Source organism: Typopeltis vanoorti, chromosome 4 (assembly GCF_054136105.1).
Source record: "Typopeltis vanoorti isolate ZY-2024b chromosome 4, IOZ_Tvanoo_1.0, whole genome shotgun sequence".
Taxonomy (NCBI): domain Eukaryota; kingdom Metazoa; phylum Arthropoda; class Arachnida; order Uropygi; family Thelyphonidae; genus Typopeltis; species Typopeltis vanoorti.
Window position 1 is genome coordinate 76,987,372 of NC_143552.1, and position 9,715 is coordinate 76,997,086.

The 9,715-nt window shown below is 40.4% G+C and overlaps 1 protein-coding gene across 1 annotated transcript in view; it reads right to left on the reverse strand.

The window, feature by feature from the left end:
- Positions 1 to 9,480, reverse strand: part of LOC150107422 (transcription initiation factor TFIID subunit 1-like) — a 960,372-nt gene extending 950,892 nt beyond the window's left edge. Inside the window, exon 1 of the mRNA XM_090391850.1 lies at positions 8,790 to 9,480. The gene's annotated coding sequence lies outside the window, so the exon portion shown is untranslated. The remainder of the gene's footprint in view (positions 1 to 8,789) is intronic.
- Between the last annotated feature and the right edge of the window lie 235 nt (positions 9,481 to 9,715).

Here is a 9,715-nt window from a genome sequence, read left to right on the forward strand (position 1 = left end):
CGATAAACAGCTTTGGAATCACTGGAATAAAATATATTTTAAAATACAGTATCATCAGATAAGATATACGTAACAGTTGGGTAAAAAAATAAATAACCAAGTAACTATTATTATTATGTGACACCACCAGGGAGTCCAAAGACTCGTCGAAAGGGGGGGGGGGGGGCACCTACTCCACAACTCTCCATCTCCACCACTCAAATCCACCAACTACAATGAACCACAACTACCATCATCACCTAAACCAACACGATCTACCATCCACCACCAATAACACTAGTATTTTCACAGACAATCACAAACATCCATACCCTTGGCGGAATTCGAACCCACAGCCTTTTGGCTGGAGGCCAACCAGGCAGGACAGTTTATATCATCGTGATATAAACTGTCCTAAAAAATACTTAGCTGTACTTTGAAAGTTTATTTTTCACTTGTTTAGAGCATAATAAAATTAGTTTAATCCTTTATCCAAGTGTGAGCAAACAAACTTTGCGCCTGAAAGTATCTTCAGGACTGGGGGTAAGGTGGTACAACACCAAGGCAACTCGTTGCAAAGGTGGAGCAAGCTACCAACACTCCTATCTCAGTCTCTCCTATAATGCAAAACACATCTCCTTGCGGATATGTCTAATATTATGCATTAAGGGAAGGGCCACTACCCAGACTAGATTCGACCTTCATTGAGGTCGAATGGGAGTTCATGTCTCTCATCATAGGCTTTTGGAGAATAAAGCATGCTGAGGGTCAGCAAACAGTAAGAGAGGAGAATAATGAAAGATAGAGTAGGATAGTAGGAGGTAAAAGAGGCCTCAGTCAACCTGTTTAGCCATATATAGCTAATTGGTCTGTGACACATATTCTCAATTTATCTGTTCAAAAAAAAAGAAAATTTAACCATAAAAATTTTGACTAAAGTTCACTTATAAATTTATCCTTAATAATTTTGTCAGTTATCTATGAAGGAGATCCATTGACCTGTTTTGAAAACAGTATTTTCAGTAAGAACATTTTTTTTTTTTTAAATTACATAAAAATTAAAGGACTTAAGGTCCGGTCAGTTGAACTGAAAGGGAACAAAATAAGGAACTTACAGACCTGGTACCACTGGGACTTAGACTAGGGTAGAAGACTGGCCCAGGAGATGCCGCTCACAAGGAGCAGCACCGCCTCACAGTAAGCGTTCACAGCCCGGGTTCTCAGATCTACCCCCCCTTATTTGGAGTAAAGGAAACCATGCCGGCAAAAGCTTTGTGGCGAGGAAGAACAGAGTGGTTGTTACTTTTCCTAGGGAGAGTTAGGTGGAGTTTTGGAGATACTAAAGAAATATACAGGGCTTGATGCATCCCTGTATAAGAAAGCACATTTTCGGTGGTTTGCAGTATTTGTTCACAAATTTAAAGTCGCCTAGTAGATGTCTCTCTTGCACAAGAAATTTAGGAAGATAAAAAAAGAAACCTTTCCTTATTCCTGCGTACATTAAATTTGCGTCCTGTACCTGGGATTTTTTCCGTACCTTCCAGATGTGATACTTTAAAACGTTAATTAAAAAAATGGCAAATTTTTGGGTCTTGTTGACTGGTGGCGGGAATTGCAGGTGTATGACCTCTTCTAGTGATAGCATCAGGATTCCCAGTGCTGTGCTCAGTCTTTGCCAGACGCATTGAGCTGGTGGGCAAAAATAAAAGAAATGCTCCACCGTTTCCACGCCCCGGCAGACATCACAAAAGGGATCGCACGGACTGGGTACGTACCTAGATTTAACCTGTTTCACCGGGAGCCGCCCATAAGCTATTCGCCAGGCCAGATCCCGATGAAAAGGCTGTCCCCAGCTATTCTTGATGTTTTTAAACAGAATTTCATTGTCCCGAGGTTTGGTGTATCATGCCTGGAGAGTTGGAAGAAATCCCAGTATACTGCTTTGGGTTTGTGTGTGAGGATTTCTGTTCCTTTGTCTCTAAGTACTGTGAGTGATTTTACTAGTGTGCGGTACTACTTGGGCACAACCCTTGCACGGGGTCCAGCATAGTCCGTGGTTCCAAAGAGGAGGAGGAAAAGTCGTATAAAATATCTAATTAGGAGGCCTGAAATATGGTTTGAGTTTAAGGCCTTCCGTACGGTTTTGAATGTATTTGCATAAAGCAAGCTTTTGAGATCAGGCAGAGCGTACCCCCCTTCTTCATATTTTAGTTGCAGGTATTGTTTTTTAACCTCATGTTTTTTTTCATTCCAGAAGAAATCTATGAGTTTTTTTGGATAATTGGTTTTCTTGTAGCAGTGTGATGCCTGTGATATTGACTGTGTGCATCAGCATTGGGGTAATGATTGTTTTTATCACTGTGGCTCTGCCATAAAAGGAGAAAAAGGTCGGTTTGAATAGATTTATCTTTTCCGTACTTATTTCCTGTAATTTTTTAACTGGTAAAGCTAGCGACTCAGAAAAGGTAACTCCTAGTATTGTTAGCGGCTGCGTATGCAGCGCTAAACCGTAGGGAAGTCCGGTGTTATGGAAATTTCCAAAATTTTTGATTTTGGTTTTTTGTGCATTAACTCGGAGACCACTGACTATGCTGAAGTTTTGCAGTATGTCAAGATAGATGAAGATAGACTCAGAGTCTCTGAGTGTGGCCTCTACATCATCTGCATATACTACTATTTTGCACTGTTTGGAGACTTGGGGCAGTGGAATACCATTAATTGCAGGGGTGTTCTCTATTCTTTTGATGAGGGGTTCTAATGCTAGGGAAAAGAGAAGGGGGCTTAGTGGGCAGCCTTGCCTAACCCCTCTCTTTATATGGATTGGTTCTGTCAGAAACCCATTAATAGACAGTTGTGTCGAAGCCTCTGCGTACATGTTTAATTGTACGCCGAAGTCTCGGGCCTATGCCTACTTTTTTTAGGGTGTCCTTAAGTACGTGTGGCTGACGCTGTCGAACGCTTTTTCCAGGTCGGTGGAGAGAAGTGCCAGGGGGTATTTTTTTTCCCTTGGCCAGTCTGATTAGGTCTCTTAGCAGGAAGAGATTAAATTCCATAGATCTACCTGGGATTCCATAAACCTGTGAACTTGTTATTATGTTTTCTATTCCGCCCTTAATGCGTGTACAGATAATTTTTGTGAAAGTTTATAGTCTAGGTTAGTTAAGGAGATGGGACGCCAGTTATTTGACAAGGTCCGATCTCGGTCTTTTTTTTGGGGATAAAGATTGTATAGCTATTAGCGAATTCCTCGGGGATGTTTCCCGAAGTGAGGAATTCGTTAAAGATCTTTACTAGTGCTGGCAGTACAAGGTCCCAGATAGATCTATAGAATTCTATCCCCAGTCCATCTGGCCCTGGGGTCTTTTTTGTCTTCATCGTTTTGCACGTGGCTTTTATTTCAGCTGCAATTATCGGCCTGTCATGCAGGGTGCTAAGATGCTCAGGAAAACGTTTGACGTCCCACTCACTGAAGTCATCCGTGCCCTGCTGGTCAGCGAAGATGCCGAGATACTGCTGATGAAAGTGATGGAGTATTTCATGGGTTGAATTTAGAATCTGGCCTTTCTCTGGTAAATCGTTCTTTCATCGTTTGCTGCCACCCGTTGTTGATTATAGAATGCGGCGGAGGGTGTTTCCAAATTTCTGAGATAGAGTCTCGTGCGAAAGTCAAGGTCATCGACTCTACTCTGCCGCTCTTGCTGCAGCTCTATTTCTACCTGTCTGATAAGATGTCCGCAGGGAACTCCGCTCCGTTCACTTGACCGGTACCAGCCGAGTTCCCTGTAGAGATCCCTCAGCCATTTACGTTGTTGGTAGACCCTATCGCGCCCACATTTTTGAAACAGTTCCTTAGCCTGCCACTTAAAGTGCAGCCAGTTTTCCCAGTCCCAGTTGATGTTTGTCCATTCATCACAGAGTTTCTGTAGCTGGTCACTAAAAGACTGGGAAAGCTAGGAGGAAGCCTCCAAGGACCTCTGGCTGTTTCCATAACCTCTGGGAGTGTAATTTTTAAAATGACCAATTTGTGGTCTGTTGACATGTTGTGTGCTGTGACATGTCCTTTGAACATACTGTTCCAAGTTTTGGGACACGTACACCGTATCTAGTCTCATCGATATCTGGCCGCGGCACTACGTTGTTTCTACCTTCGATGGGTTATTCCTCCTCCAGACATCGACGAGATCAAAATTTACACAGCATCTTTTTAGAGCGGCGGTTCCGCCGGTTCCGGAGTTTGCGTTCCCGCCTACTTTGTCCAAACGTGTGTCTTCCACACAATTCCAGTCCCTGGCTACTATTAGGTATTCTGCTCCCAAGAGGTAGTTTTCAAGGGCAGAGAAGAAACCGCTTCTGTGGTATGGGCTGTTCGGGGCGTATACTGCAACAAGCCGGATGGTACGGCCACCATACTTCCAGTCCACCGTTATTAGACGTCCCATGGCGTCCTTCTGGACGTTGAAGAACCCCCCCCGAGATTGGGGGCGAATTAGTATCCCCACCCCTCACGAGCGAGCATCCCCAAAGCACGAGTAGCTGGTGACTGGGTAGCTTCTCGAGAAGTTCTCCACGTCCCAATGCTTATAAAAATGGGTTTCTTGAATCAGGAGGATATTAATTTTGTACCTTAACATTAGCTTCCAAACAGTGCTTTGTGCGAAGGGATTGCGTAAACCGTTGGTGTTTAAAGTGGCAATTTTAAAATCCATGTTGGTATTTGGAGGAAGGGGGGGGGGGGTGTTGTCTGTATGTTGCTCTACATGTTCACCTGTGATTCACTATCGGAGCTGTTTGGAATATCCACAACGAGGTCGTTTTGAAATTCCATTTCTGTGACGCTATAAATGTCCGTGCTGCAGATATGTGAATGGGGTTCTGCAGGTTGGTCTGCTACTGGGGATAGGTTTCCTGTCTTTGTTACTGCCTGCTCAAGGGGCTGGGTGCCTTCGCGTTGGTTTGTAGTTTGGATGTTGCCCATTTCATCTTCTGACGAGAGTAGACTGCTTTGTTTAGCCTTTTTTGCCTCTTCTGTTTCTGCCTCTTTTGTGCGCTTTATTGGGGCGCGGGTTGTTACAACTTCTTCCTCTTTGCTGCGGGTTTCGAAGTTGGCTGTTATTTCCTTGATGTGGCAGGTTGCCCTGGGTGTCTTACCCGTTATGGGTTTCATGGAGGTTGTGTTTTCTGCTAGTGTTTCTTTTTCGGTCTGTTGCCGGAGCTCTGGAAAATCGCTCCCTAATGATACCTCAGGTTTACTGAGGGGTATAGTCCTGATCGGTATTATGGTCCCTCCAGCTGCTTCTGAGAGTGTTCTGTGCGAGCATGTGTCCACTTTATGGGTCAAGTCCCCACATTTAAGACAAGCTTCTGTGCAGTTTACTATTTTGTGCTCTGTTGATTTGCAATTTCTGCACTGTAGTTTTGAGCATTCTGCCCCTAGGTGACCCTCAGAGTCACATCAGAAACACAATCTTTTAACACCCGGGTAGTTAACCATGACCCTTGTTTGGCTCACTAAAATGAAGTTGGGAACTTCCTTTTTCATATCCATCTGTATTTCAACGTCGCCTGTTTTCCAGCCTTTGTAATCAGCATGTTCAAATGCTTTGATACTAATAATATCGCCCCACTGGCTAAAAAATTTCTTGACGTTGTCGTCATTCTCCAGGTATTCCAAGGGAAATCTACTTATTCTTAACGTTTCCCATAAACTCCCTATTAAATAAGGTTTGATCGTTTGTCCCGCACAGGGGAAACCCTCTAATAATTTGCTTCTTGTTTGGTCATTTTTGACTACAATTTGGAATCTTTCTTTTGAGTATAGTGTGAAACCGTATATGTTTTCTGCCCCTACTGTATCAATCAGAGCTTTCACTAACGTCCGCTCATCTGGGAGCCGCTTGACTTCGATGCCAAGCATTCTAGTTCTGGGTAAGAATAACGGCATTGTTGGGGGGAGACCTAACTACTGGCTGTAGAAGGGGGGGAGATAAGGGGGGGGCGAAGTCGGGGGAACGCCCGGTGTCCCTCACAACAAGCAAAGAGATACCAGAAGGAATGGGTAAAAGAGCCAATAATAAGAAAAAAGGTCTTACCAACGCCGAGGTACTTCTGTAGAAAGTGAGCATGGAGCTCTTTCTTCGGGCTGCGGGAACTGGATCCTCTTTTGGACTGGTAGGCACAGGTTCTTTCTTCTTCGAACTGGAGCTCTCTTTCACGTCTTGGCGAATAATGCTGCGAATATTGAGGTGGGAGTGGGAGCCAGGCCCAAGTGGAGATACCAGGCAAAAGCATTAGCAAGTCATCTCTACCTATAGGAGTTGCCAAATGGTGTGCCACCCTTTTTTAATAAATTACTCTGGATTTAGAGAAAGATGTTGTAAGTTTATTTTTCACTTGGTTAGAGTATAATAAAATTAGTTTAATCCTTTATCCAAGTGTGAGCAAACAAAGTTTGTGCCTGAAAGTATCTTCAGGACTGGGGTAAGGTGGTACAACACCAACGCAACTCGTTGCAAAGATGGAGCAAGCTACCAACACTCCTATCTCAGTCTCTCCTATAATGCAAAACACATCTCCTTGCGGATATGTCTAATGTTATGCATTAAGGGAAGGGCTACTACCCAGACTAGTTTCGACCTTTATTGAGGTCTCTTCAGTGGGAGCCAGGCCCAAGTGGAGATACCAGGCAGAAGCATTAGCAGGTCATCTCTACCTATAGGAGTTGCCAAATAGTGTGCCACCCTTTTTTAATAAATTACTCTGGATTTAGAGAAAGATGTTGAAAGTTTATTTTTCACTTGGTTAGAGTATAATAAAATTAGTTTAATCCTTTATACAAGTGTGAGCAAACAAAGTTTGCGCCTGAAAGTATCTTCAGGACTGGGGTAAGGTGGTACAACACCACTCTTTCTCTAAATCCAGAGTAATTTATTAAAAAAGGGTGGCACACCATTTGGCAACTCCTATAGGTAGAGATGACTTGCTAATGCTTCTGCCTGGTATCTCCACTTGGGCCTGGCTCCCACTGAAGAGACCTCAATAAAGGTCGAAACTAGTCTGGGTAGTGGCCCTTCCTTTAATGCATAACATTAGACATATCCGCAAGGAGATGTGTTTTGTATTATAGGAGAGACTGAGATAGGAGTGTTGATAGCTTGCTCCACCTTTGCAACGAGTTGCCTTGGTGTTGTACCACCTTACCCCAGTCCTGAAGATACTTTCAGGCGCAAACTTTGTTTGCTCACTTGGATAAAGGATTAAACTAATTTTATTATACTTAACTGTACTACAAGAAAACTTATTAAATGTGCAATTTGCCAGTCTGGTTGGCCAAGTGGTTAGTACCAACTCTCCAACCAAAAGGATGTGGGTTTGAATTCCACCGTGAGCATGCATGTTTGTGATCGTCTTTATGTGGGAGATGAATTTCATTGTCCAGTGTGAGGCCACTGCCTCACTTACTGGAGACCTAAAGTGAGCTTGAAAAAGGTTCCATGTTTGGTTTCTAAAGCTCCAGACTTGTAAAAAAAATAATTTTATAATATATATATATAAAATTGATAAATAAAAAAATCTTAGCCCACCCATGGTACGCAATATACTATAGGTTCACAAATAGTCTTTCTGAATGGAGGTAACATAAAAAATAAATAAATAAATAAATAAAAATTTTAAAAATTGCCATAAATGGTTAAGAAGTAATCAATTAATGTTTCTTAAAAAGTTGAGGATTAAACTCGTTTGGAAAAAATATGGGAGAGACTGTTCCAAAGAACAGAAATGGATGGAATGAAGAAAGATAATGGTATGTTCATTATTCGTATGTTTAAGTCGGACAGTATGGCTGTTGACAAGTGGCTACTCTAGTCTTACATGATTAAAATTAATGTTATTCGATATTATTAGTCCTATATTACAATAAGAATTACATGTTTAGTTCTTACAATTAGAAGAAAGTAGAGGAATGATGATGGCCAGTTCAGCACAGCAATGGCTATGAAATTATCCACAGAAAAGGCACAATGCAGAAACAGAACACCTATGAGAGACTGAAAAGAGTAAGTAAAAGAAGGATCACCAATTAAGTGGATCTTCACTGTCCATATATCATCAAGAATTCTTGGAGTGGATTTTGGTGCACCACCACCCCAAATGTGAGAAGAATATTCCAAGGGTAGCCAGATCTGGGATTTGGGGGGGGGGGGGGGGATTAGTGTTTTGAACAAAATATGTTTGTTCCAGGATAAGCTGGATGTGACAGTTATCCCAAGAAGAGAAAACTGAGCTTGAAAGAATATCAGAACATTATCAAAAATAAGTGGGAATGAAGAAGGATCTTTCCTGTTGGTAATAAGATAGGCCCAAGTTTTTTCAGCATTTAAGTTCAGTAAGTTGTCTTCATCTTAAGTAAGAATGGTGATGAGATCAGTATCAATTACTTGAGTAGTACAGGATTTACTGAATGAAGAAGATGCGGGATGAAAAGTACTGTCATCAGAAAAATTATGAACAGGATTTGAAGTAAGGGGGAGAGAGAGAGAGAAGGTCATATAAATGAGAATACTCTGGCACTGATAAAGAAATCTGATGAGAGGAAGCCGTTTATCATAACATGTAACAATGAATCATAGAGTGGGAGGGAGGAAATCATACATTGGTACGATTTCCAATTTTTTTTTTTTTTTTTTTTTTTAACTAATGGCCATATTCTATATATCATGAATGATATACAGAAATGGCTATTCTGTTGACATCTCATAAACAAAAGAGGCTGATCTAGTTTAAACATGTTTTAATGTTATATTAGTACATACCTGTTATTTTTTCCACTTTCAACTATGTATGAATGCACCAATCACCGAACATATACATCATAAAGGAGCCAATTCTACATCCAATACACCATTCCAACTAGTCCACACTGCAATATAGCCCATCATCTTGTGATGATGTGTCCATATTACAAGAACTGGATCGTAGACATTACTGAATACAGTAGTAACAATCACTTCGAAATGAATGAAAATTAACTTCGCTGAACTTCTTATGGTTTTCTTTCATTGTTCTCTCAAATGTTTTATTGGTGCATTAGAAATTATATTAAAAACATTAAGTATTTGTGTAAGCATGGTTAATGACGAACCAGAAATACAATACTATAATTAGTATTGTAAAATACTATAAGTAAAAAGGTTACTTCTGAAGAGCGAACTTAAATTGATGTCTTGCACATTAAATGTTTGGTAGTGCAGCGAAAAATCGAAATTTCAACATTTCCAGTAATCTGAATGACAGAAATACATGTAGTATTATAGATGTCAAGAAAATACTAGTTCTGTGTACTTTGAGAATATGATTTGCCATGCTAACACGTTTTAACACTTTTTACATTACATCAGGTTGCACCAAGTTACAAAATATAAATGCATATCACATATGCACTACAACCAAATAATACACCACATTACAAACAACATCCCATACACTACCTAGCATTTAAAAATCCACGCTGCTAAAACCTTTCATTTTAAGAATCTCTAAGCTCCACCTGCATTACAAAATTTAAAGGTAGAGAGAAATTTAAATTATATATATATATATATATATATATATAATTTAAATTTATATATATTTTATATATATATAAATTTATATATATTTATATATATATATAATTTAAATTTATATATATATATATATATATATATATATATATATATATATATATATATATATATAT